This window comes from Sphaerodactylus townsendi, linkage group LG05, assembly GCF_021028975.2.
Source record: "Sphaerodactylus townsendi isolate TG3544 linkage group LG05, MPM_Stown_v2.3, whole genome shotgun sequence".
In the NCBI taxonomy this organism is placed as follows: Eukaryota; Metazoa; Chordata; class Lepidosauria; order Squamata; family Sphaerodactylidae; genus Sphaerodactylus; species Sphaerodactylus townsendi.
The window spans coordinates 128,190,474-128,216,549 of NC_059429.1; the positions used below are offsets into that span (position 1 = coordinate 128,190,474).

Here is a 26,076-nt window from a genome sequence, read left to right on the forward strand (position 1 = left end):
ATCTGAATAGAGTAGCCTGGCATGTGAGTCACAGAGAAGTCTGTAGCATGGGAGTAACAATGACGATAGCAAGGTCAATAGGTGAATGGATCTGAATAGAAGTATCCTGGTCTTTGTTCCCTTTGATTGCTATTATCTATAGTTGTCCTGTGTTTGTGTGGAGCTGATCAGTCACTGTCTTGATTCTAGAGTTTTTCAACACTGACAGCCAAATTCTGTTCATTTTCACGGTTTCTTCCTTCCTGTTGAAATTGTCCATGTGCTTGTAAATTTCAATGGCTTCTCTGTGTAGTCTGACGTAGTGGTTGTCAGAGTGGTCCAGAGTGGTCCAGCCACAGATGCAGGTGAAACGTCAGGAGAGAATGCTGCTAGAACACGGCCATACAGCCCGGAAACCACACAGCACCCCAGTGATTCCGGTCGTGAAAGCCTTCGACAATACAGACCTTCAAATACTTAAAAAGGGCAATCATGTCGCCTTTTCAGTCCCTTTTCTCCAGACTGAACATACCCAAGAATGGAGAGCCACCTGTAAGGAGTGCTTTGTGTGTTCGTGCATTGCATGGGTTGGACTTGATGGCCTTTATGTCTCTTCCAACTCTATGAGTCTAAGATTCTGTAATGCCATAAAAATACAACCCATTATTTTCCTGAAGCAATCATTTCCTCTTTTTCCTGAAGATCAGGTGCAATAGCAGGAGCTCTCCAGCCACTACCTGGAGGCTGGTAACCTAAGGAAGAGAGCCTGTCTCTGCCCCTCTCCCAGGTATGGAAGGAAGAGAAGGAGTGTGCACTGGGGCTGCGAGCACCTTCTGGGGCTGCCACTTGCCACGGCAGACTGCAATACTGTGGGGACCATCAGGAGGGGGTGGGGGTCACAAGGCTGGTTTCTGCTCCTCCAACTGTGGTTCCCTAGGCAATCACCTAGATGCAGGGGCAAATGTCCCTGGGCTGTAGCCATTTAGTCACATGGGGGTGGGAAATCACCCCCACACCCCTCCTCCTTCCTCCCTGGTCCATACACGGACTTCAAAAAAAACCCCACTGTTTGGTCATGGTGGGGGAGGGCAGCCACCCGTAGGGGGGGGAAATTCAGATTTTGCACCAGGCTCCATTTTCCCTAGATACACCTCTGCCTAGAAGCACCTGGTGCACAGGCAAGCCCTGAATGTAGCTCCCCATGAACTGCAGCAGTGGCGTAGGAGGTTAAGAGCTTGTGTATCTAATCTGGAGGAACCGGGTTTGATTCCCAGCTCTGCCGCCTGAGCTGTGGAGGCTTCTCTGGGGAATTCAGATTCGCCTGTGCACTACAACACATGCCAGCTGGGTGATCTTGGGCTAGTCACAGCTTTTCGGAGCTCTCTCAGCCCCACTTACCTCACAGGGGTGTTTGTTGTGAGGGGGGAAGGGCAAGGAGATTGTCAGCCCCTTTGAGTCTCCAGCAGGAAAGAAAGGGGGGGGGATATAAATCCAAACTCTTCTCTTCTTCTTCTATAAAAATAATCCAATAGAATTAGACATATCACCGGGAAAACAAGTGAAATGAAAACACTTGCAAGAAATATGGATGAAATAAAAAATAAATGACAAAAATGCCATTTTGCGCATCCCTGTCCTAGGTGGAATCAATTATTTGCTCAGCCCCCACTTGCCTTCGCATCACAGCAATAGCCAAAGGGGGATTTTTTCCCATTATCCCAAGTAAACATTAGTGGCAGATTTACCTCAGGAGGAAACGCACTGACATTTGTCCGGCAGTTAAATTCCCTCAGGAACCTTTACAAGAAGTTCAGCGGGAAGCCCTTGATATAGTTTGCAATGCTCCAGGAATGGTTTGGTTTCAAGAGGTGTCTGGACAAACCTGACCTAGAGGTAACTCTATGTAAAGACACGGCAGTGCAAACGCAGTCCCGAAAATGGCACAGCTGGAACAACCGTGGAAAACGACGAGAGGTTCTTGTGGAAGAAAAACCGCATGATCAAAACACACATGTTTTATTTGCTTTGTGAAATGAATAGCTGCACCGATAAATGCGTCAGGACAGATGTGAGAAGAGCTTGAGACAAAAGGACTAGAAACTTGAACTGCCAAACAAGAAAGGAAGTTTATGAAACCTATGAAGATAGGTCATGTTATCATAGCTACAGGACAGATGAATTACAAAATAGAACACTCCTGCTTAAGTTGGATTTGGTTTGTTTGTGTGCCTGTGCGTGTATGTGTTAAGTGCTATTTAGTGCTACTTCTGACTTATGGTAGAAGAAGAAGAAGAGTTTGGATTTATACCCCCCCCCTTCTCTCCTGCAGGAGACTCAAAGGGGCTGACAATCTCCTTGCCCTTCCCCCCTCACAACAAACACCCTGTGAGGTAGGTGGGGCTGAGAGAGCTCCGAGAAGCTGTGACTAGCCCAAGGTCACCCAGCTGGCATATGTGGGAGTGTACAGGCTAATCTGAATTCCCCAGAGAAGCCTCCATAGCTCAGGCGGCAGAGCGGGGAATCAAACCCGGTTCCTCCAGATTAGATACACGAGCTCTTAACTTCCTACGCCACTGCTTCCTACGCCACTTAACTTCCTATGCCACATAGGGTGACCCTATGAATGAATGACCTCCTAAATGTCCTATTATTAACAGCCTTGCTCTGGTCTTACAAACTGAGGGCTGGGGCTTCTTTGATTGCGTCAATCCATCTCATGTTGGGTCTTCCTCTTTTCCTGCTGCCTTCAAATTTTCCTAGCATTATTGTCTTTTCCAGTGATTCTGCCCTTTCCGCAAAGCAAATGGTGGGTTGCAGTTGGGGGTAAAGCGGGTTGCAGTGGGGGGTAAAGTAACCTGCTTTCCTGTTGTCATGTTAGCTTGCATCCATGCAGGCAGCAATTGGAACCCGTGAAAACAATGCATGCTGCTGTCACGCCTTCGCACGGAGAACATAAGAACATAAGAACTAGCCTGCTGGATCAGACCAGAGTCCATCTAGGCCAGCACTCTGCTACTCGCAGTGGCCCACCAGGTGCCTTTGGGAGCTCACCTGCAGGAGGTGAAAGCAATGGCCTTCTGCTGCTGCTGCTCCTGAGCACCTGGTCTGTTAAGGCATTTGAAATCTCAGATCAAGGAGGATCAAGATTGGTAGCCATAGATCGACTTCTCCTCCATAAATCTGTCCAAGCCCCTTTTAAAGCTATCCAGGTGAGTGGCCATCACCACCTCCTGTGGCAGCATATTCCAAACACCAATCACACGTTGCGTGAAGAAGTATTTCCTTTTATTAGTCCTAATTCTTCCCCCCAGCATTTTCAATGGATGCCCCCTGGTTCTAGTATTGTGAGGCGCGTCTATATTTTTTATTTACCTCCCACCGATGCTTAGCTATGCACGCATGCACAAATGAATCCCCACAGCCATGCTGACATCTCACAATACCACCCTTTGCACCTGTGTGGCTACACAGATGTAAGCTGCGAATTTTTTTTTTTAAAAAAAAGGAAAGTTCAGCCGAATAAAACGCCTCCTGCCCGGCCATTCGCGTGCAAGAGGCTGGAACCTGGGATTTTTCAAAAGACCTGCGAATAGCGCAATTCTCAAAAAACCTAGTTTGGGGGAAATAACCTGGGGTAGACTCAGTTTAGGGGCGGGATCTGTGCGACATACCCTTCCAAAACTGATTCCCACCCCCCCATTCTAACCCCATGCTTAGTGGCCCGTGCAGAGTGGGCTTGGTCGTCTCATAATGTGACCAAAGTACGATTGCTTCAGTTGGGTCATTTTAGCTCCTAGGGATTGTTGAGGCTTGATTTAATCTAGAACCCGCTCATTTGCTTCTTCTTTTTTGACAGTCTGCGGCATCCATAAAACTTTTCTTCAGCGCCGTTCGTCTAGATTTCCTGAGGGAGCCTTTCTCTCTCTGTCTCGCCGTCTCTCCTTCCCTCCCTCCCTCCTTTTTCCTCTTAGGTTTAGTTTTCATGTCACAGCTGAAAAACCGTACCTTCCTCGGAGTTCTGTGATTCTTTCAACTGCTTTCCTTTAGCCTTCATCTATTGTTTTCGTTACCCACAGCATCCCTGTGTCACAAGAGACAAAAAGCAAACAGAGAATGGTTGCTTAACCCGTTTCACTCTGGATCGTTTTCCTTTCAACGTCGCCTTCTTCCGAGGGTCTTTTAAAAAAAAAATACTCAGGAGAGGAAATATCCGGGTTTTCCAAATCTTCCCTCCACTCAAATCCACACAGGTGAAAAAGGATGCCTGAGAAGGGGGATTATGAGCTGGGCAGTGATGGGGGATAATAGGGCCCTGCAGGTTCTGCAGACATTGTCTTCTTCTGCTTGAAGGAGCAGCAGTGGCGTAGGAGGTTAAGAGCTCATGTATCTAATGTGGAGGAACCGGGTTTGATTCCCCGCTCTGCCGCCTGAGCTGTGGAAGCTTATCTGGGGAATTCAGATTAGCCTGTACACTCCCAAACATGCCAGCTGGGTGACCTTGGGCTAGTCACAGCTTCTCGGAGCTCTCTCAGCCCCACCCACCTCACAGGGTGTTTGTTGTGAGGGGGGAAGGGCAAGGAGATTGTAAGCCCCTTTGAGTCTCCTGCAGGAGAGAAAGGGGGGATATAAATCCAAACTCTTCTCCTTCTTCTTCTTCTTCTTCTTCTTTTTCTTCTTCTTCTTCTTCTTCTTCTTCTTCTTCTTCTTCTTCTTCTTCTTCTTCTTCTTCTTCTTCTTTTCGATATAATTTATAATGCCTCGCCATCTTAAATCAGAAAGCTTCCTTTTTTGGTGAAGAACCAAGACTTTCAGACAGAGCCTCGATATCTGACAGGGACGCTGCAAACCTCCAACATTCCATATCTGAAAATCCAAGTCCTGCTCATTATTTTCAGAAACACTGTGAGGAGATGCTTGCTCACCTAAAAGCTCTTCTGTTCATCACGTTAAAGTGGGTGTTTTTCAATCTTTTTTGGTGTCTGCATAGTTGTGTCTTATCTTTCCTCTGGAGGGATTCTCTGACAGTGAAGGTAGCTGGCGGAGTGAGGGAAGAGAGCCCTGCCTGTGGCTGATATCAAAAACTGTCCGTCTATAGCCAGTCAGAGCAGCAGAGGTGCAGCAAGGGGAGGGGAAGTGCCCGGTGCACTGGTGTATCCTCTGCCCCTGCCCCGCCCGAATGCCCTCATCCTGCCCCGGAATGCCCCGCCATACCCCCGCCATGCCCCCGGAGCACCCTCACCACAATCCCACAGCCTGGTGAGTTGCACCCCCACCCCCTTGGAGGTACACCTCCAGTGGTGGGATCCAAAAATTTTAGTAACAGGTTCCCTCGCCAGCCCCCCCTCAGCAAAGGGGGCAGAGGCGTATCTAGGCTAACTGTAGCCCTGGGCAAAACCTGAGTTGGATGCCCCCCCATGGGCAGCCACCCCACCACGACCCCCAAAAAATTTGTTTTGCACCAGGTCATTTCTAAATCATCATCATTATAGAAAATGCCCCAACTCACAAATCTGAGCACAGCAACGGTGAAACACACAGGTTCTTTGATAGAGACTGGTGAGATAAAAGGTACAAAAGGCTGAGAATCCATGAATGGCAGTACCTGAAAGGGATTCACCCAGTTCAGGGAGTTACCTTATTAGTTGCAATTGCTATATGGAACCTTCACGTTCAAAGGCAGTATGCCTCTCGGGGTGGCGAGGGCGTGGAGATGGAAAAGCGGACCCAATTAGTAACCCCCTCTCGGCACCCACAAATAATTAATAACCCACTCTCGGGAACCGGTGAGAACCTGCTGGATCCCACCTCTGTCTGCGGAGCAGATAACACTGACCTTGATGAACTGTTGGCCTGATGCAGTACATGAAAGTTTCATTTTTAGGGGAGGGCTGAGGCTCAGTGGTTGAAGCTCTGCTTTGCATCCAGAGGGCCCAAAATTCGATCCCTGGTAAGGAGAACTAGTCAGTAGGTGATCTGCTGAAACCCTCAACAGCAGCTGCTAGTCTGAGTGGACAATACATCTCATTGGTTAGTGCTCAGATGGAAAACCTCCAATGAAGTCTAGGATTGCAACGCAGAGGTGATCAATGGCAAACCACCTCTGGAATGTCTCTTTCCTTGAAAACCCTACAGGTCACCAGAAGATGGCTGCTACTCGACAGCCTTCACACAGACACTGCTGCCTGGAAAGCAACAAGGAGTTAAAATCATAGAGTTGGATGAGACCATCAGGGTCATTAAGTCCAACCCCCTGCCATGCCCCCCCCACCGCCTGCAACCATCACTTCTCCAGACTAAACATCCCTAGCTGCCCAAGTCTCTCCTCGAAGGGCATGGATTCCAGACCTTTTACCATTTTGGTTGCCCTCCTCTGGACACGTTCCAGCTTGTCAATACCCTTCCTAAACTGTGGTGGTTCATGTCTCCCTGATGCTGCCGCAGCCAGCAACCCTCAGAAACATTTAGGGTGAGGACCTGGTAAAACCACAGAGTTTTTGCAAATCATAGCATATCCATGACATCACTTCCAGTTTTCACCAGAAGTGACATCAGCATGCCAGCACTGTGCTAGTGAGTTGCCCCAGTTCCCTTCTCCGTTTCCTCTACTGGCATTTCAGGTGGCGTAGTGGCAGCAGTGGCGTAGTGGCTAAGAGCAGTGGCTAAGAGCAGGTGCATTCTGATCTGGAGGAACCGGGTTTGATTCCCAGCTCTGCCGCCTGAGCTGTGGAGGCTTATCTGGGGAATTCAGATTAGCCTGTACACTCCCACACATGCCAGCTGGGTGACCTTGGGCTAGTCACAGCTTTTTGGAGCTCTCTCAGCCCCACCCACCTCACAGGGTGTTTGTTGTGAGGGGGGAAGGGCAAGGAGATTGAAAGCCCCTTTGAGTCTCCTACAGGAGAGAAAGGGTGATATAAATCCAAACTCCTCCTCCTCCTCCTCCTCCTCTTCTTCTTCTTCTTCTTCTTCCTCTTCCTCTTCCTCTTTTCTTCTTCTTCCTCTTCCTCTTCCTCTTCTTCTTCTTTTCTTCTTCTTCTTTTTATTCTTTTTGTTCTTTTTGTTCTTCTTTTTGTTCTTCTTCCTCTTCTTTTCTTCTTTTCTTCTTCTTTTTCTTCTTCCTCTTCCTCTTCTTCTTCTTCCTCCTCCTCCTCCTCCTCCTCCTCCTCCTCTTCTTCTTCTTCTTCTTCTTCTTCTTCTTCTTCTTCTTCTTCTTCTTCTTCTTCTTCTTCTTCTTGGAGAACAAATCCGGTTGCTGGGGGTCTCCCATGAGTATCAAGCAGAAGACCTAGCAGCCAAAAGTGTCCTCCAGCAACCAGTATTCGGTGACATGCTCCTCTGACCCGGACAGTCAGAGCTCCTGGCTAATAGCCATTGAGAGACATATCCTCCACATCAAAAGCATTTCCCAGGCACTTCTCTTCCGCCTGACCTCTTGAATCAGGCAAAAGACTGACATCTCTTTCAAGAGACAATTACAGCTGCAAGAAAGCCCACCTGCTTTCCCCACTCCCTCGCCTTGCTTCTGTTTTGAAAATGTCAAGAGATGTTAGATTAAACAAGCATCTAACTTCCTTCCTTCCCATCTTGGAAAAAAAAAAGCAGAAGTTATCCGCTTCACTTTGTCAGTTTCCTTCTTACTGCAGGAGACCACCATCTCGCAAAGGAGAGAAAAAAGTTGACAAGTTGCAGAAGGCAATGTGAAGTTGAAAATCAAACGAGCTTTGCGAAGCGAAGAATTACTTAGGAGACACAAAAGGTTTACTTCATCTCCGAAGCTCTTTCAAAAGGGGATTCATCATTTTTTTTGGCAGTTCGGCTCTGTTTTCCCTTCAGGAGAGGCTGAAATGTGAAGGCACTGGACACAAATGGATTGTCTTTAAAGTCTGGGTATCAACAGCTTCTGAACTGTACACAAGAAATAACAGAGTGGCTCCGAACAACGTTATGCCCTTCTAAATCCACTGAAGCTCGGTGGGCTTTTAACAGCATAACCGCTTCTTAGGGTTGCACCATTTGTTAACTGAAAAGGGGAAAGGATGCCTGGGGGTGTCTCTGTACGATTAACTGTTCCAATTTCCCCTTCTTTCCCAGGGCAGATAGTTGTGTCTGTAAATCAGGCCCAATCACAAACGGTCGAAACAAACAAAACGCTGGACGTATTGTCGAAGGCTTTCATGGCTGGATTCAAGTGGCTAATTGTGGGTTTTCCGGGCTGTGTGGCTGTGGTCTGGTAGATCTTGTTCCTAACATTTCGCCTGCATCTGTGACTGGCATCTTCATCAGAGGTGTATCACAGAGAGAAGTCTGTTACAGTGTGTAACAGACTTCTCTCTGTGACACACCTCTGAAGATGCCAGCCACAGATGCAGGCGAAATGTTAGGAACACGATCTACCAGACCACAACCACACAGCCCGGAAAACCCACAACAACCCAAATGCTGGATGGTCAGGAAATAGTAACAGGATAAGGTTGCCAACCAGGAAATTGCTATAACTAGGGTTTTTTTGTTTTTGTTTTAACGTGTCCATGGCTAGTTTCATACCCACACTCCTCATAATGAAGGAGCACCTTCCTGATGAGGAGAGGCTGCAGCATTTGGGACTCTTTAGTTTGGAGAGGAGACGTCTGAGGGGCGATATGATTGAAGTCTATAAAATTATGCATGGGGTAGAAAATGTGGACAAAGAGATTTTTTTTTCCTCTTTCTCACAATACTAGCACCAGGGGGGCATTCATTGAAAATGCTGGGGGGAAGAATTAGGACTAATAAAAGGAAACACTTCTTCACACAACGTGTGATTGGTGTTTGGAATATGCTGCCACAGGAGGTGGTGATGGCCACTCACCTGGATAGCTTTCAAAAGGGCTTGGACAGATTTATGGAGGAGAAGTCGATCTATGGCTACCAATCTTGATCCTCCTTGATCTGAGATTGCAAATGCCTTAGCAGACCAGGTGCTCGGGAGCAGCAGCAGCAGCAGAAAGCCCTTGCTTTCACATCCTGCATGTGAGCTCCCAAAGGCACCTGGTGGGCCACTGCGAGTAGCAGAGTGCTGGACTAGATGGACTCTGGTCTGATCCAGCAGGCTAGTTCTTATGTTCTTATGTTCTTCACAAGCAGGGTCTTCTGTTGAAAAATGAAATGATATTCATTTCACTTGAGAGTTGGGGTTTTTTTTAAAAAAAATCTGCTGCTAAATCAAACCATTTTACATTTTAGCCACGAGTGTCGTTTTAATTTTGTTCAGTGCCGTTAGTTGTATTGCTTTTTAAAAATTGATCGCGACTGGCTGTTTTTATCTTTGCGCACCATCTCGAGAGTCGGACTGCTGCAAAGTAAGGTTTCATTTGTGGGGGGGGGAGTCTCTCTCTTTTCCCATTTCTCCGTTCGTATCTGCGTTGGCTTGTAGAAGAGAGCAATGAAAAGAGAAGACGATGAGATTGTAATCTGCCCACTGGGCCACTAGGAAATAAGCAGAGGTTGTACTGAAAACGCTAGCAACCCGTGTGGTGCTGTTTTGTTTTGACTCTCTTAGACTAGCTAGCCGAGCGGTATTTTTATTAGTTTATGAACTTTGGGGTTGTCAGATCCGTTCCTGGCATTAGTGGGGACTTGCTGGAGTGGGGCACAGGGAAAGGAGTATCATGCATTGTGGTGACATCACTTCCAAGTACACTTGTCAGGTCTCCTGTTGTGGTAGGAGTCCTCCCAACAATTTCCCCCATTGCCCACCAACACCTCAAAGGTCAGGGGGAGAAAATCTGGGCTCTCTAGTTTAAACACCATTGAAAGTGCTGTTGTTTGAGGGTGGATTCCAGCATCACAGTGACCGCCCATGAGTGGGGCAGGGGCACAAAACTCAGATTTTACACCGGGCTCCATTTTCCCTAGCTACGCCTCTGCTCCAGAGCCAGCCTAGTTCTCTACGTGCTAAGGCATGAAGTGCAATAGAAGTGAAAGGAAAAGCCCTTTACATATAGCAGGCTGGGTACATATATCTTGTGATAATTACACTGTATGAGAATACCCTTCCATTACCCAGATACCGTCTCTGCCGATGCAAATTGTTCCGAAAGCAATAAGTTTTCAATCACCACTTTGGGCTCATGATTCAGGGACATCAAGATTGTATCCTCACCCAATAAATCTCCATGCAGGTTGGAATTCTGCTCTAGGAGTATGGCCATAAAACATTCACTGCGGAAAATTTACAAAAACTATAAAAACCAAAAATGGGATAGCCTGGGGGGGATATGCATGAAGTCTATAAAATTATGCATGGGGTAGAAAATGTTGACAGAAAGAAATTTTTCTCTGTTTCTCACAATACTAGAACCAGGGGGCATTCATTGAAAATGCTGGGGGGAAGAATTAGGACTAATAAAGGGAAACACTTCTTCACGCAACATGTGATTGGTGTTTGGAATATGCTGCCACAGGAGGTGGTGATGGCCACTAACCTGGATAGCTTTAAAAAGGGCTTGGACAGATTTATGGAGGAGAAGTCGATCTCTGGCTACCAATCTTGATCCTCCTTGATCTCAGATTGCAAATGCCTTAGCAGACCAGGTGCTCGGGAGGAGCAGCAGCAGCAGAAGGCCATTGCTTTCACATCCTGCACGTGAGTTCCCAAAGGCACCTGGTGGGCCACTGCGAGTAGCAGAATGCTGGACTAGATGGACTCTGGTCTGATCCAGCAGGCTAGTTCTTATGTTCTTATGTTCTTAATTTACATTAAAAACCCAATTAGCATTGCAACTACAGGCTAATCAACAAGAGGCAATTGATCGTTGTTGGAATTCCTTGATTCAGGGACAAAAATGGGGAAGGAAACAAAGTCACAGAAGCTGGGATGTTATTTCTGTGGGCAACCATTCACAGTGTTTTGGGAATGACCCATAATCTCTGTAGTCTTTACCACAGAGACCAGAGAGAAATCTGTAGAGTGGGCATGTGTGACGTCACTTCAGGTGTTCACCTAGAAGAAATGTCACAATATCAGTGACATTTTCAATATCAGTGACATTTTCCTTCAGCCTCCACCTGTTCACTTTACTCCCAGAGTTTGCTAGCCTGGGGCTGGCAACTATAGCAGTGGTGGCGAACCTATGGCACGGGTGCCAGAGGTGGCACTCAGAGCCCTCCGTGTGGGCACGTGCAAACACATCCTCCCCCCCCCCCATCTAGGCTGCCCTGGGCTGCTGGGCTCGATTATTAGCATTAAACCTAAGACCTAGTTTTGGGGAAGCAGTGTAGGTAACCCTGATAAGTGCTGTTAAACCCCACCGGTTTTCATGCGAAGAACTAAAGCACAATCCTTTAGCTGGGAGTAAGCTCGGTTGATGGCAATGGGGCTTGCTTCTGAGTAAACCCTCCTAGGGTCATGATTCACCATTGGAAGAGTTGCACGGTTGCTTCAAAGCAGAGCCACCAACTACCACGAAGCTTACTCCCGAGTAACACACGCCTTGGAGCCAACCGGTTTTTTCTAAGCTAAAACCTCAGTATTCAGGTTAAATTGCCGTGTTGGCACTTTGCGATAAATAAGTGGGTTTGGGTTGCAGTTTGGGCACTCGGTCTTGAAAAGGTTCGCCATCACTGAACTATAGGCTCTGCTGACCACATGAAGGATCTGACCCCCAGGGATTGAAGACAACCGGTCTCAAAGAAGCCGTGCTGTACGTTTCTGCTCAGTGTGTCGATCAGCTTTAACACGCCAACAAACAACGGGCTGAATATTCAGAATTGGATCAGAGCAGCTTGAAGCCATGTTCTCCCTAGAGTGGCGGTGGCTCCATCAAAGGGAAAGCTAAAACAATGCCTATGCACATTTTTAATTCAGAGCCAATGCGCACACCAAGAAGTTCAAAACAACGAGTAGCCTCAAAACAACCCTGCAGGGTTGGGTCTCCCTAAGGTAGCTTGCTGGCTGCTGCGAAGAAAGTTATGCAGCCCCTAGAAGACCCAGCAGAGTTGGTCAAAAGCTTTGCCCTCAGCTTTATAAAAAATTATTTCACAGTTTTTCCTACTCTCTGCGCTACTTAGCATATTTTCTGGTGCTTTTCTTATAACGTGCTTTGTTTCTAGGACAGAAACCAAATAGCATGCCAGATGGGGTTAGCTCAGGGTATTTCTCATTACGTGGAGTAGCTCTCATTCAAGGTCACCAAATGAACATCCCAGCTGCGTGAGCATTATGGGCTGCCTATACCAATGCACAACCGTCGCCCCATTGGTTGTATTGCAAATAGTATGCGAATGTTTATTCTCTCCACGCGAGCCAGGAAAAAAAAACCCTATTCCAAAACCTATTAAAAGCTCATCTTTAGGGTCAGAGCAGATGAGATATAGGGAGTGGTGCGGTTAGATCTTCCCGACATTTTTTAAAAATTTAGAAACAGTATCTCAATTAGAAACGGGGCCAGGCAGAGAGAGGAAAGGAGGTTAACTCTTGGGGAATTCATCTTTTTCTCTCTGAAGCTCTGATTAATAGCATGGAAGGTAATGTCTTTGTTCAGCAAAACCACACCAGGAAATAGTTAAAACCCCTGCAGAGCTCCAAACCAAGCCAGGCTCCATCTAAGTTCTCTCTGGCCCCTTCCGCACACGCAAACTAATGCGTTTTCAAACCACTTTCACAATTGTTTGCAAGTGGATTTTGCCATTCCGCACAGCTTCAAAGAGCACTGAAAGCAGTTTGAAAGTGCATTATTCTGCATGTGCGCATGCACACACACACACACACAAAAATGTTGGCAGGCAATCTCCCCCAATGGAGGTTGCACAGAAAGAACACGGAAGTGGTGGGTGGACTGACTTGATTAGGGACACTTCATGGGAGGACACTCCCTGTAGTAAGAAAACGGGGAAAACCCGCTGCGAAGCAAACAGCACTGGGGTAAGTAATGCATGCATTAATGGCCATAGAATCTCTGAACTCTTTAGTTTGGAGAGGAGACGTCTGAGGGGGGATATGATTGAAGTCTATAAAATTATGCATGGGGTAGAAAATGTCGACAGAGAGAAATTTTTCTCTCTTTCTCACAATACTAGAACCAGGGGGGCATTCATTGAAAATGCTGGGGGGAAGAATTAGGACTGATAAAAGGAAACACTTCTTCACGCAACGTGTGATTGGTGTTTGGAATATGCTGCCACAGGAGGTGGTGATGGCCACTAACCTGGAAAGCTTTAAAAGGGGCTTGGATAGATTTATGGAGGAGAAGTCAATTTATGGCTACCAATCTTGATTCTCCCTGGTCTGAGATTGCAAATGCCTTAGTAGACCAAGTGCTCGGGAGCAGCAGCTGCAGAAGGCCATTGCTTTCACCTCCTGCATGTGAGCTCCCAAAGGCACCTGGTGGGCCACTGCGAGTAGCAGAGTGCTGGACTAGATGGACTCTGGTCTGATCCAGCAGGCTAGTTCTTATGTTCTTATGTTCTTATGAAAATTGTTCCCCAGAACCTTATTAGAGGATCTTCCATAACATGACCAAAAATGGAGAGCAAGCTTCATTGAAATAAGCTAGCTTGGTGTCCACTGCCAATTCCCTCCTAGCAATAAGCAGCTTCACACAGAGCTGGGTTCCAATTTTCGAGGAGACACAAGCAGAGGGTTCCTGGGCCCCTCCTCCCCCCTTTTACCCATCGCCAGGTCCCGCATATGCTCTCCTTCCCTTCTTTCCACCTGCAGGCCACCCACCCACCTGCTTGTTTGTTCTTCCTCTGCCTGCTTGTGTGCCCTCACACTGCCCATGCTCACCAATTCCTGTGGCTCTTTTCCCAGCGGCACTGAGCAGTGCATGTAGTTGGGAGCATAGTGGAGCTCTAGCAGATATGCGGCAGGGGAGCAGAGACACCGCCAGTGGTTCCTGCCAGAAGTCTTGGGCCCTGGCAGTTGCCCTGTCTCAATGTGTGCTGATGCTGGCTCTGGCTCCATTTTGTTTTGGATGTTTGCCAGGTCATGCTCTGTGTTCGCTCAAGACAAGAACAAGGCTCATTAGACCTATTTGGTGTCACACAAGAACCAGGGCCCTCTGCTTCCAGTCTGAGGAGTACCATGGCACAGAGTCGTAAGCCGTAGTACTGCAGTCAAAGCTCTGCTCACAATCTGAGGCCCCTTCCGCACATGCAAAATAGTGCATTTTCAAACCACTTTCTCAACTGTTTGCAAGTAGATTTTGCTATTCCGCACAGCTCCAAAGAGCACTGAAAGCAGTTTGAAAGTGCATTATTCTGCATGTGCGGAATGAGCCTGAGTTTGGTCCTGATAGAAATTGGTTTCAGGTAGCTGACTCAAGATCCTTCCTTCCTCTCCTTCCTTCCTTCCTCCCTCCCTCTGTCCCTCCTTCCTCCCTCCCTCCTTCCCTCCTTCCTTCCTCCCTCCCTCCTCCCTCCCTCCCTCCTTCTTTCCTTCCTTCCTTCCTTCCTTCCTCTCCTTCCTTCCCTCCTTCCTCCCTCTCTCCCTTTCTCCCTTTGTCCCTCCCTCCTTCCTTCCTTCCTTCCTTCCCTACTCCCTCCCTCCTTCCTTCCTTCCTTCCTTCCTTCCTTCCTTCCTTCCTTCCTTCCTTCCTTCCTTCCTTCCTTCCTTCCTTCCTTCCTTCCTTCCTTCCTTCCTTCCTCTCCTTCCTCTCCTTTCTTCCTCCCTCCCTCCCTCTGTCCCTCTGTCCCTCTGTCCCTCCTCCCTCCCTCCTTCCTTCCTTCCTTCCTTCCTTCCTCCCTCCCTCCCTCCCTCCCTCCCTCCCTCCCTCCTCTCCTTCCTTCCTCCCTCCCTCTGTCCCTCCCTCCCTCCCTCCTTCCTTCCTTCCTTCCTTCCTTCCTTCCTTCCTTCCTTCCTTCCTTCCTTCCTTCTAAAGTGTAGACTATGGTAATGGAAAACCACCCCATAATACCTAGCCTGCCTAGTAAATATCATGTTGTGATGCCATCCCATGGGTCAGTAATGACCTGGCACTGGGAATACCTTTACCTTTTTACCCCCAATCTATAATTTGCAGGCGTTCCGCAGGCGAATGCGGTTGGAATAAAGTGATGATAAGATGGGTCACATTGTACCCCACTGAGGTTCCCGTCCTCCCCAGACTCCTCTCAAATCTCCAGGAGTTTTCCAGCCTGGAGCTGGCAACCCTAATTCCCCTGTGGCTAGGGAGGGACCAGGCAGTCCTACCTGATGGTCCATCTTATCCAGCATCCTGTTTCACACAGTGGCCTGCAGCTGTCCCGAAAGACCAAACGGCAGGGTAAAGAAGCCAGAAATAGAGGTCAGTTCCTCCTTGAGATGTTGCTTCCTAGTGTAACCCCCATGCCCAGAATGGGTTGGCCCAGAATGGGTTGACCCAGTAAGGGGGTGGAGACTCAGAGCAGCAGAAAGGCTGCAAGAGCTCTTTGCAGAAGACAAGGCTACCAGACTCGGACCTTGATTTCTATAAGCCCTTAACACCTTGTTAAGGGTTTCTTTTTGTGGTTGTAATGGGTGAGAGTTCTCCTGGAAACCTTCATCATGTTGCATCCTGTCCATCAAGCCCTTGGAGTCTTCAGGAGCCAACCCACTTGCAAAGAAGAATTTGGACTTGGCAATATCAGTAGACTGTAAACAGAAGGACTTGAAATGCAACCTGAACAGGACCTTGAATTGTAACGTTAAATGTTGATGTTTTAAAAGTGTAAATTGTAAAGAAAAGTAAACCATTTTGTTGTTTAAAAATTGTTGATGCAACTCATTCCAAGTACTGCCCCACAGAACCCACAAGCTGAGGTTACACTAGCACTTGTATTCAGCAGCTTACTGCCTCCGAGTGTGGAGGTTCCCTTTACTCACCGTGGCTAGTAGCCAAAGGGAACCTGCCCATTCAAAGTAGTGCTCAAAACTTTCCGACCTTTAATAGATTCCACGGTCTCGGCCAAGGAAAACAGCACTGGTTTTGTCAAAGGCTGAGGCTAACCTGCTGTTCCATCTGGCTGGCTGTGACATAACCATCAAAGCTAATGAGCCTGTTCTGAAGTTCTATTAACCCCTCTGAATCTTCAGAGGCAAATCATTCTTAATTAACCCATGGACTCTAGAAGAAGGAGAGCTTGGATTTATACCCCCTTGCTCTCCTGTAAGGAGACTCAAAGGGGCTTACAATCTCCTTTCCCTTCCCTCCCCACAACAGTGAGGTAGGTGGGGCTGAGAGAGTTCCGAAGAACTGTGACTAGTCCAAGGTCACCCAGCAGGAATGTAGGAGCGTGGAAACACATCTGGTTCACCAGATAAGCCTCTGCCACTCAGGTGGGGGCATGGGGAATCCACCTGCTCTTAACCACACTACACCACGCTGGAACACTTTTTGCCTTCCCCATGCCACCGGGAAATCTCTTTGGGGGCAGCAGCTGAGCACAGTGCAGCCAGGTGTTGGGTATGTGGATCGGGCTGCCCAGAAATAGAGCAGAGATGGTGAAACTTTTGGGCTCAATGTGTCAGAAATGCAGAAAATGTCTAACTTTGCTGGCATGTCAACCCCCTCACTCCCCCGAACAAAAGAGAAGCAATTCTTTACATATCCATGTCCCCGCCAATAACAGTCCTGAAAATCACAAATGACGGGCTGATGTGGATGGTGAAAATCAATTTTAAGCCCTGGGTGCTGCAGGGTCACACATTTCTCGGATTTTTATTCCTTTGGTTTCTTTGGTAACTCAGGCCCCTGCCGCACATGCAAAATAATGCGTTTTCAAACCACTTTCACAAGTGGATTTTGCTATTCCGCACAGCTTCAAAGAGCACTGAAAGCAGTTTGAAAGTGCATTAGTCTGCATGTGCGGAATGAGCCTCAGACTAGTAGAATAGTTGTTGTTGGGTGTTGATGAAAACTGGAGCGTCACCCAAAATGTTGTGGCTTGTTAAATTTTGCACGTGTGTCATAGGTTCACCATCACTCAACCAGAAGATACAAATATCTACACCAGGGGTAGGGAACCTGCGGCTCTCCAGATGTTCAGGAACTACAATTCCCATCAGCCCCTACCAGCATGGCCAATTGGCCATGCTGACAGAGGCTGATGGGAATTGTAGTTCCTGAACATCTGGAGAGCCGCAGGTTCCCTACCCCTGATCTACACAATGACCCGCTCATAAGAATCATCTTAGTTTAGTACCCCATAATGAGTGGATTGCAAAAAAAACCCTTTTGTTTTGTGTTTTGTTCCCAAACTTTTGTATTTTTTATTGTCTGTATTTCCACAATTTCTTACCCTTTGGCAAACACCAGTAAGTGGAGGAGACATTAGCTTATTAGTAGAAAAAACATTTGGCTGTCAAGCTGATGAATATCCAAGCGCTAATGGAATAGTCATGAAGTCAAGTATTCAAGCATGAATTTGGACCTGACAAATATATGTTGTTGTTATTGTTTTTAATGATTTTATCACATTAGTTGTTTTTTTTTATTTTGTGAACACCTTGAGTCATTCTCTGAAGAGGTGGTTTATTCATTTCCTAATAAATATATATGAACTCACAAGCTTCAACAAAGTCTGACTTGGGGAAAATAATCCATTTTGTTTGTACCTAATTTCCCTGGATAGAAGTGGAATTTAGTTCATGAATCCGAAATGCTTTTCTTTGCTTCAGTCCTAATTATATAGGTTCATGCTAATAAGGTAACTGTCGGGATGTCTATCTGTTGGGAGGGGGAGTTCTGGTATAAACTTAAACTGCTTTGCACTTATCTTATTCTCATCCTTGAGAACTGTCTGTGTTCTGCTGGGGTTTGGTTTCTGCCTCTTCCCATGAGTAGGGGTGCGCAAGTCTGCTCTGTATTATCACTTGTTCTGGCGGGAACGCGTCAGAACTCTCTTTGCCTTTCATGCCCATGTATCCAATAAACTCCTTGAAGCCTGCAAGTGAGTCGTCGTTCGGACTGGGACTTGACAGTAACAAAGTTTGCTAAATTTTCCCTGGAAGCATTTTTTCGCATACGCCTTGTTTGATTATTTGTCTCTCTGGGGGAGAGGAAATACCAATTTGTTTTGCTACTTCCTTGTTGTTCCGATTCAGTCTTTCCGACTCCTCTGCAATCTTTCTATCCAGGCTTAAACTGGAGGGGTTTGGCGCAGTCCTCTGCTTGCTCGAAGGAACCATCCATCTAGGAACAGAAGCAAAGTCTGTGTTGATAGAAGCTCACAGACGCTCCCTCGGTGCCGAACAGAGAATCCACAATTTTGCAATGCCTACCAAGAGTCTCCCTTGGCTATGGTTTTGTTGTGTTTATGAGCATTGGCAGCCATCTGGAGTGTTTGGAGAGGCAGAATAGAGCTGGATGAAATGAAATAATGACTCTTCATATCCAGTGAGCTGATGTGGAAAGAGAAAACTGGAGTTTAGCCTTTCAGGCAAGGAATGGCAGGATGATGCATGGAAATTCTGGGTGCCATTCTTAGAAGGGAGATGAGAAATCAAAACAAAGTTGTTTCAAGCTGAAACGCAGAGATGAGAAATCCCAAATTATCCCTTCTCTCATGGGTCGGATCTGGCCCCAAGGGACTCTCACAGGAAGTCCAAACTTGCAACCCCTCAAATAGACTTCAAACATCAATCGATCTTGATGTTCAAAAGGCAAGTCATGTATTCAAGTAATACCCCCAAATGCAGTGGTGGGATCCAAAAATTTTAGTAACAGGTTCCCATGGTGGTGGGATTCAAACTGTGGCATAGCGCCAATTGGGCTGGGCGGAGCACGATGGGGGTGGGGAATTCCTGGTCAGGGCTGTGGCAAGGACACAGCCACTGCACCGGTCCTTGGGTGGGAAATGAATGCACGCAGGCGCAGGCTGCCACGCACGCCGGTGCACCTCCTGCTAGACTGCTTCAAGTTCTGCGCGCTACTGCTGAGAGGAGGGGCATAACCAATTAGTAACCCCCTCTCGGCACACACAAATAATTAGTAACCTACTCTCAGGAACCTGTGAGAACCTGCTGGATCCCACCTCTGCCCCAATGTACTCTGCCCATAGAAGAAGAGAGCTTGGATTTATACCTCCTCTTTCTGTCCTGTAAGGAGCTGAAAGGAGTTTACAAGCTCCTCTCCCCTCCTCTCCCCACAACAGACATGTTGTTAGGTAGGTGGGGTTGAGAGAGTTCTGAGAGAACTGTGACTAGCCCAAGGTCACCCAGCAGGAATGTGTAAGAGTGGGAAACAAATCTGGTTCACCAGATTAGACTCCACTGCTCATGTGGAGGAGCGGGGAATCAAATCCAGTTCTCCAGATTAGAATCCAGTTCTGCTCTTAACCACTACACCTCACTGGCTCTCCTCCTCAGCTCATGAGACCTCCTCAGAACACCTCTTGGTGCACTCTGGGAAAGTTTTCACAAATGCTCCATTCTGCACTATGAAGAGAGAGGGAGCTGGGGATGTTTACTCTGGAGAAGAGAAAGTTAAGGGGGGGACATAATACGTATGTTTAAATCTTTGAAGGGATGCCATGTTGAAGAGGGAGCAAGCTTGTTTTCTGGTGCCTCAGAGACTAGGACATGGAGTAATGGAGCCAAGGTGCAGGAAAAGAGATTCCACCTAAAGACCAGGAAGAACTTCCTGTCAGTAAGGGCCAGTGGTGGGATCCAACAATTTTAGTAACAGGTTCCCATGATGGTGTGATTCAAACTGTGGCATAGCACCAATGGGGCTGGGTGGGGCATGACGGGGGCGGGGGCGGGCATTCCGGGGGTGGGGCATTCCTGGGCAGGGCTGTGGCAAGGACGCAGCCGCTGCGCCGGTCCTTGGGTGGGAAACGAATGCACGCAGGCGCAGGCTGCCACACACGCCGGTGCACCTCCTGCTAGACTGCTTCAAGTTCTGCGCGCTACTGCTGAGAGGAGGGGTATAACTAAGGCAAAAATCCCGTGGCAAAATCACCAATTAGTAACCCCCTCTCTGCACACACAAATAATTAGTAACCTACTCTCGGGAACCTGTGAGAACCTGCTGGATCCCACCTCTGGTAAGCGCTGTTTGACATTGGAATTCACTGCCTCGGAGATTGGTTGAGCCTCTTTCTTTGGAGGTTTTTAAACAGAGGCTGGATGATCATATGTCAGGAGTGCTTTGATGGTGTGTTCCTGCATGGGACAGGGTTGGACTTGATGGGCGTTGTGGTTTCTTCCAACTCTATGATTCTACAGTCTAGGGAATAGTCATGCAGTGCCTGTGGGGGGGGGAGGGGGGATGTGCCAACTGTCTGTCAAGAGAGAGTCCATTTTGAAAGCTAAGAGCCTCAAAAAATCCCTCGTCTCCCCTCATAGGTATCCAGAGTTTAAAACTGCAGGTGCTGTTTATCAAGTGAGCCCTTATTGTGAGTATGGTGCAGCTCCCTGGCTAATTGGAATCCAGCTGAAACCGGTTCCTCGAGAACATTGGAGAAAGTTTCATTTTGCATAGAAAGGGGCAATTTGCTCACAGTTAATGAGGTCTAGACGGTTCCGATTAAAGTGTGCCTTCATTGGTCAGTTGATAGTCACCTGTTGCAATCAGCAAAAGCCATAAATTAGTACCTATGGCGTTAGCTGATCTCCCTTTCTTCTTCCCTTACCCTTCACTCTGCATGCAATGCTGCTGGGACTCGAGACATCTAGTACATTTTGCTTGTAGGAGTTCACTGCAGTATTAGAAGGGGTTTTTTTTTTTTGTATGTGTGTAACTGCATAGCACTATAATTTTAGTTTGTATTTTGACAACTTGATTTCAATAAATGTTAAAATATGTTTTGCGTCTTCGAGTTACTGGTTTAGAGCCCACGGCTGGGTTAGGTCTTTAACGCCATCCGAGTAACAGAGGATGCTTTCACAAATGCTGAAAATGTTGTCCGGACGTTTCAACCAGAGAATCGTATTAAATTGGGGTTCATTCAAAGGCTCATTTGAAAAGTTCGTTTGAGGTTGCACATACAACGTTTGGGGTGAAAACAATGCAGAACTCCATGGAGGAAGCATTTCATTTCCTGCCTCAAAACGTTTTAAAAGGTTTGCGTGAAAAGGACCATGGTCAAAGAAGGGTGTACAGAAATTAGGAGGACTGGAAAATCAGCAAGTGGATGAGGGAAGGATTTTTATTTGCTTGTTTGTTTGATGTTTCACTCCACCCTTTGTTGACTAGGGAAGTGGGGAGGAGAACTAGGGAGGAGCTGTTTGTGGGGGGCATCATGGCAAGCAGAGGAGGAGAAGAAGATTTTGGATTTATGTCCCACCATTCTCTCCTGTAAGGAGTCTCAAGGTGGCTTACAAGCTCTTTTCCCTTCCTCACCCCACAACAGACACCTTGTGAGGTGGGTGGGGCTGAAAGAAGGAAGAAGAAGAAGAGTTTGGATTTATATCCCCCCCTTTCTCTCCTGCAGGAGACTCAAAGGGGCTTACAATCTCCTTGCCCTTCCCCCCTCACAACAAACACCCTGTGAGGTAGGTGGGGCTGCGAGAGCTCCGAAGAACTGTGACTAGCCCAAGGTCACCCAGCTGGCGTATGTGGGAGTGTACAGGCTAATCTGAATTCCCCAGATAAGCCTCCACAGCTCAGGCGGCAGAGCTGGGAATCAAACCCAGTTCCTCCAGATTAGATACACGAGCTCTTAACCTCTTATGCCACTGCTGTTCCCTAAGACTAGCCCACGGTCACCCAGAAGGAATGCAGGAGAGTGGAAACACATCTGGTTCACCAGATAAACCTCCGCCACTCAGGTGGAGGAGTGGGGAATCAAACCCAGTTCTCCAGATTAGAATCCACCTGGTCTTAACCACTACAAAATGCTGGCTCTCAAGGGAAGGGAGGGTGGGAAGGGAGCCCTAGGCACTCTCAGCCCGGGGCCCAGCAAAACCTGGTACAGATCCTGGATGAGTGACTGAGAATCATTTCTTATGGCACAACACTTTCACTAAAGGGAAGGCCGTGCGATATCGCATCACTCTAGGATGGCTGGTTATCTCTGGAAACGTGCAAAGCATTCCCCGGGAAAGACTAATCTCTTTGCACCAAAACTAGTTTCTCTGGCTCTATTCAAATTAGATAAGTCCTTTGCTTTCGCTGCTTTACGTAATCACTTGGCTATCTGAGCGTGGAGGGCTCTTACGTAATTCTGTGCATGTGTCAGTTGATGATAATTTATTCACGTCCCCTCAAGAGCTGGCCGGGGGCGGGGATTAAAAATGAGTAAGGGTATTTGTGGCGGGGAGGGAACATGGAGTGAATTATTTCCTCAGTTTTCGATGAAAGTTTGCCAGGACAAGCAAGCAGAAAGGGAGGGATTGATGTCGGGGGTGCTGCTTCACAGGGGAAAACAAAGCGTGACTTTAATCTTCAAAATGGCTGCTTAATTGCCTTACTTGGCTTCTGCGAGGCTTTGTTATAGATGCTTTTCAGAAGCAACCCCCCCCCCCCCCGGTTTCGCAAATACTGCATTCTGGCAACAGGCTGTCCCAAACAGCTGGAGTCTGCCTGTAACTGATGCGATCACACGAGTCTATCACATTTCATGCAGCGAGACGGGCTGAAGGCGGTAACGAAATGCCCAAGCAATGCAAATGCTGTTCTCCGGGAAGCCCGATACAGAGATCTGCACGAATTATGCACATCTATGAACTTTGCCTAATAATTCTGACTTTTGTTTCACTTATGTGGCAGAGCCCCTTGGGGCAGAGTGGTAAACTGCAATACTGCAGCACTGCAATCCAAGCTCTGCTCACAATCTGAGTTCAATCCCAACAGAAGTCAGTTTCAGGCTCATGGTTGGCTCACGCCCCTTCCGCACATGCAGAATGATGCACTTTCAGTTCACTTTCACAATGGTTTGCGAGTGGGCTTTGCTATTCTGCACAGTAAAATCCAGCTGCAAAGTGCATGGAAAATCGATTGAAAGCGCATTATTCTGCATGTGCGGAAGAGGCCCCAGCCTTGCATCCTGCCAAGGTCAGCAAACTAAGTTTGCTGGGGGTAAAATGCAGGTGACCCCGCCGTAAGCAAAGTCTGCCTAATAAATGTACTGTCAAAGGCTTTAATTAATTTATTTTATTTTATTCATTTTATTAAACTTCTATACCGCCCTTCCCCGAAGGGCTCAGGGCGGTGTCCATCAATTATATAAAACAGTTAAAATCCATTTCACACCCAATCCCAGTTAAGAACCATATATAATTATTTTAAAAATGGCCAGATTCAACTGGTTGTTGTGGGTTTTCCGGGTTGTGTGGCCATGGTCTGGTGGATCTTGTTCCTAACATTTCTCCTGCATCTGTGGCTGGCATCTTCAGAGAAGAAGAAGAAGAGTTTGGATTTATATCCCCCTCCCCTTCTCTCCTGTAGGAGACTCAAAGGGGCTTACAATCTCCTTGCCCTTCCCCCCTCACAACAAACACCCTGTGAGGTGGGTGGGGCTGAGAGAGCTCCGAAAAGCTGTGACTAGCCCAAGGTCACCCAGCTGGCATGTGTGGGAGGGCACAGGCTAATCTGAATTCCTCAGATAAGCCTCCACAACTCAAGTGGCAGAGCTGGGAATCAAACCTGGTTCCTCCAGATCAGAGTGCACCTGCTCTTAGCCACTACGCCATTGCTAAGCAAAGTCAGCTCTGGCTAATTTTTGGATTTTACATTAAATTCAGTACAACATTGTAAACATTTTGTAAATTTTTGAGTATAAATATTAAAGAATAAGGAGAAAAAAAGAGTAACATTTACCTAGATATGAAAAGAATTCATTAACATTAGATTTGATTGTTTAGTGGGGTATTGATTGTAACTATAATATACATTAAATATGTGAAAATTACTTAATCAGATTATTAATTGACAATAAATATCTCATTCCTTACATTAAAAAAATTCAGCATTGTGCATTCCCTTAAATTTAAATTTTAATATTTTGTTATATCAAGATAAAAAAATCCAATGTTCATTAACGTCTTCAAGCTATCATTAGCCATTCATGTATTATTAGATAACTAATTGAATAAATGCTTCTGATCAACCATCCACAATCTGTTTATTGGCTTAAGGACTGAGACCTAACACTTTCAGGCTTAACTCTGCAATCAGAAGAACCTGAAACTTTTTTTGTTTAAAGCTATGATTCTCAGAAAGCCGAATTTCGTGGCCGGCAGCATGCTACGTGACTCGCTTGTTCTCCTAGAATCACAATCTTGACTGCATGTGCCCTCGAACATGCCTACTCTTCCGGAATTCATCTTCCCAATGAAATATTGCTGACCTCTCTTCGGTCCTAACACTAGGGATGATTTAAAAGGTGTGGACCAAAGTGAGTTTGTTTTTCTGCTTGTGCTTCAAGGCAGCCTTAGCTTTAAAGAGGTGGGTTTTTTTTAAAAAAAAAAGAATTCTTGTTCTTGGGATGGAGGATGCAAAACTTGTAAGAGACTTTTCGGCTTTTAGCATGTCTTGCTCCCAACAGTCTTTTCCCTTGATCCCTCCTGTCTTCTCCTTTGCCCCCCTATGAATTCCTCGCCGGCATTCTGCTCGCTCAAAACACTGCTTTTTGAAAAGCCAGAATGAAAAGGAGGCCGGGGGGGCCTGAGGACTCATTCTGAAAAGGCAACACCTTATTGAGATGGGTGTAAACCTCAGTGACCTCCCGGCGTGTCTTCTAGATCAAACTAGGGGCTTCAGCAACTAAGAATTAGGTGACCAAAGGACAGCTTTGACTGATGTTGAATCACCCATGCATAAGCAAGGAGTTGGATCCAGCAATCCTTCAGCAGAAGGCTCTGAGGCCCCTTCTGCACATCATCATCATCATCATCATCATCATCATCATCATCATCATCATCATCATCATCATCATCATCATCATCATCATCATCATCACCACCACCACCACCACCACCACCACCACCACCACCATCATCATCATCATCATCATCATCATCATCATCATCATCATCACCATCACCACCACCACCACCACCACCACCACCACCACCACCACCACCACCACCACCACCATCATCATCATCATCATCATCATCATCATCATCATCATCATCATCATCATCATCATCATCATTAGTTTAATTTAATATACCGCCCTATCCCTGAAGGGCTCAGGGCGGTGCACAACATAAAACATCATACATAAAATCATCACAAAATTATTACCATAAATACAATTAAGACAAATAATGTACTTTCATTCCACTTTTACAATTTATTGCTGAAGGCTTCAAATCCTCTGAAGATGCCAGCCACAGATGCAGGCAAAACGTCAGGAGAAAATGCTACCAGAACACAGCCGTACAGCCTGGAAAACCCACAACGCCACTGCTACAATTGTTTGCAAGTGGATTTTGTTATTCCGCCCAGCTGCAAAGTGCATTGGAAGCGGATTCAAATTGCATTATTCGGCATGTGTGGAAGGGGGCTGACGGTGACGCATATGGTTGCCGGGTCCAGGCTAGAAAATACCTATAGATTATGGGGGTGGAGCCTGAGGAGGGGAGGGTTTGAGGAGGGAAGGGACTTCAATGGGGTATAATGCCATAGAGTCCAGTGGTGTAGGAGGTTAAGAGCTCGTGTATCTAATCTGGAGGAACCGGGTTTGATTCCCAGCTCTGCCGGCTGAGCTGTGGAGGCTTATCTGGGGAATTCAGATTAGCCTGTGCACTCCCACACACGCCAACTGGGTGACCTTGGGCTAGTCACAGCTTCTCGGAGCTCTCTCAGCCCACCTACCTCACAGGGTGTTTGTTGTGAGGGGGGAAGGGCAAGGAGATTGTCAGCCCCTTTGAGTCTCCTTACAAGAGAGAAAGGGGGGATATAAATCCAAACTCTTCTTCTTCTTCTTCTTCTTCTTCTTCTTCTTCTTCTTCTTCTTCTTCTTCTTCTTCTTCTTCTTCTTTCAAAGCAGCCATTTTCTCCAGGTAAACTGTCATTTGGAGATCCAAGGATATGACCAGCCCCCACTTGGAAGCTGACAATCCTAGTGGTAACTGTTTCCTATGGTCATGGGAAGTGGGAAGTGTAGGATGCTGTGTGGAAGGAGATCAGACCAGTGGTCCATCTAGTCAAGCACAGTGACCAACCAAGTTCATCTAGAGGTCCAACAGCAGGGCATAGAGCATAAGAA

At 47.0% G+C, this 26,076-nt stretch overlaps 1 long non-coding RNA gene across 1 annotated transcript; it reads left to right on the top strand.

The window, feature by feature from the left end:
• Positions 1-1,839: 1,839 nt before the first annotated feature.
• LOC125432338 lies at positions 1,840-23,269 on the top strand. The gene is made up of 4 exons (XR_007244459.1): positions 1,840-2,273; positions 8,278-8,281; positions 21,303-21,316; positions 23,255-23,269. It is a non-coding gene; the product is annotated as an uncharacterized LOC125432338 (long non-coding RNA).
• The last annotated feature ends 2,807 nt before the right edge of the window (positions 23,270-26,076 follow it).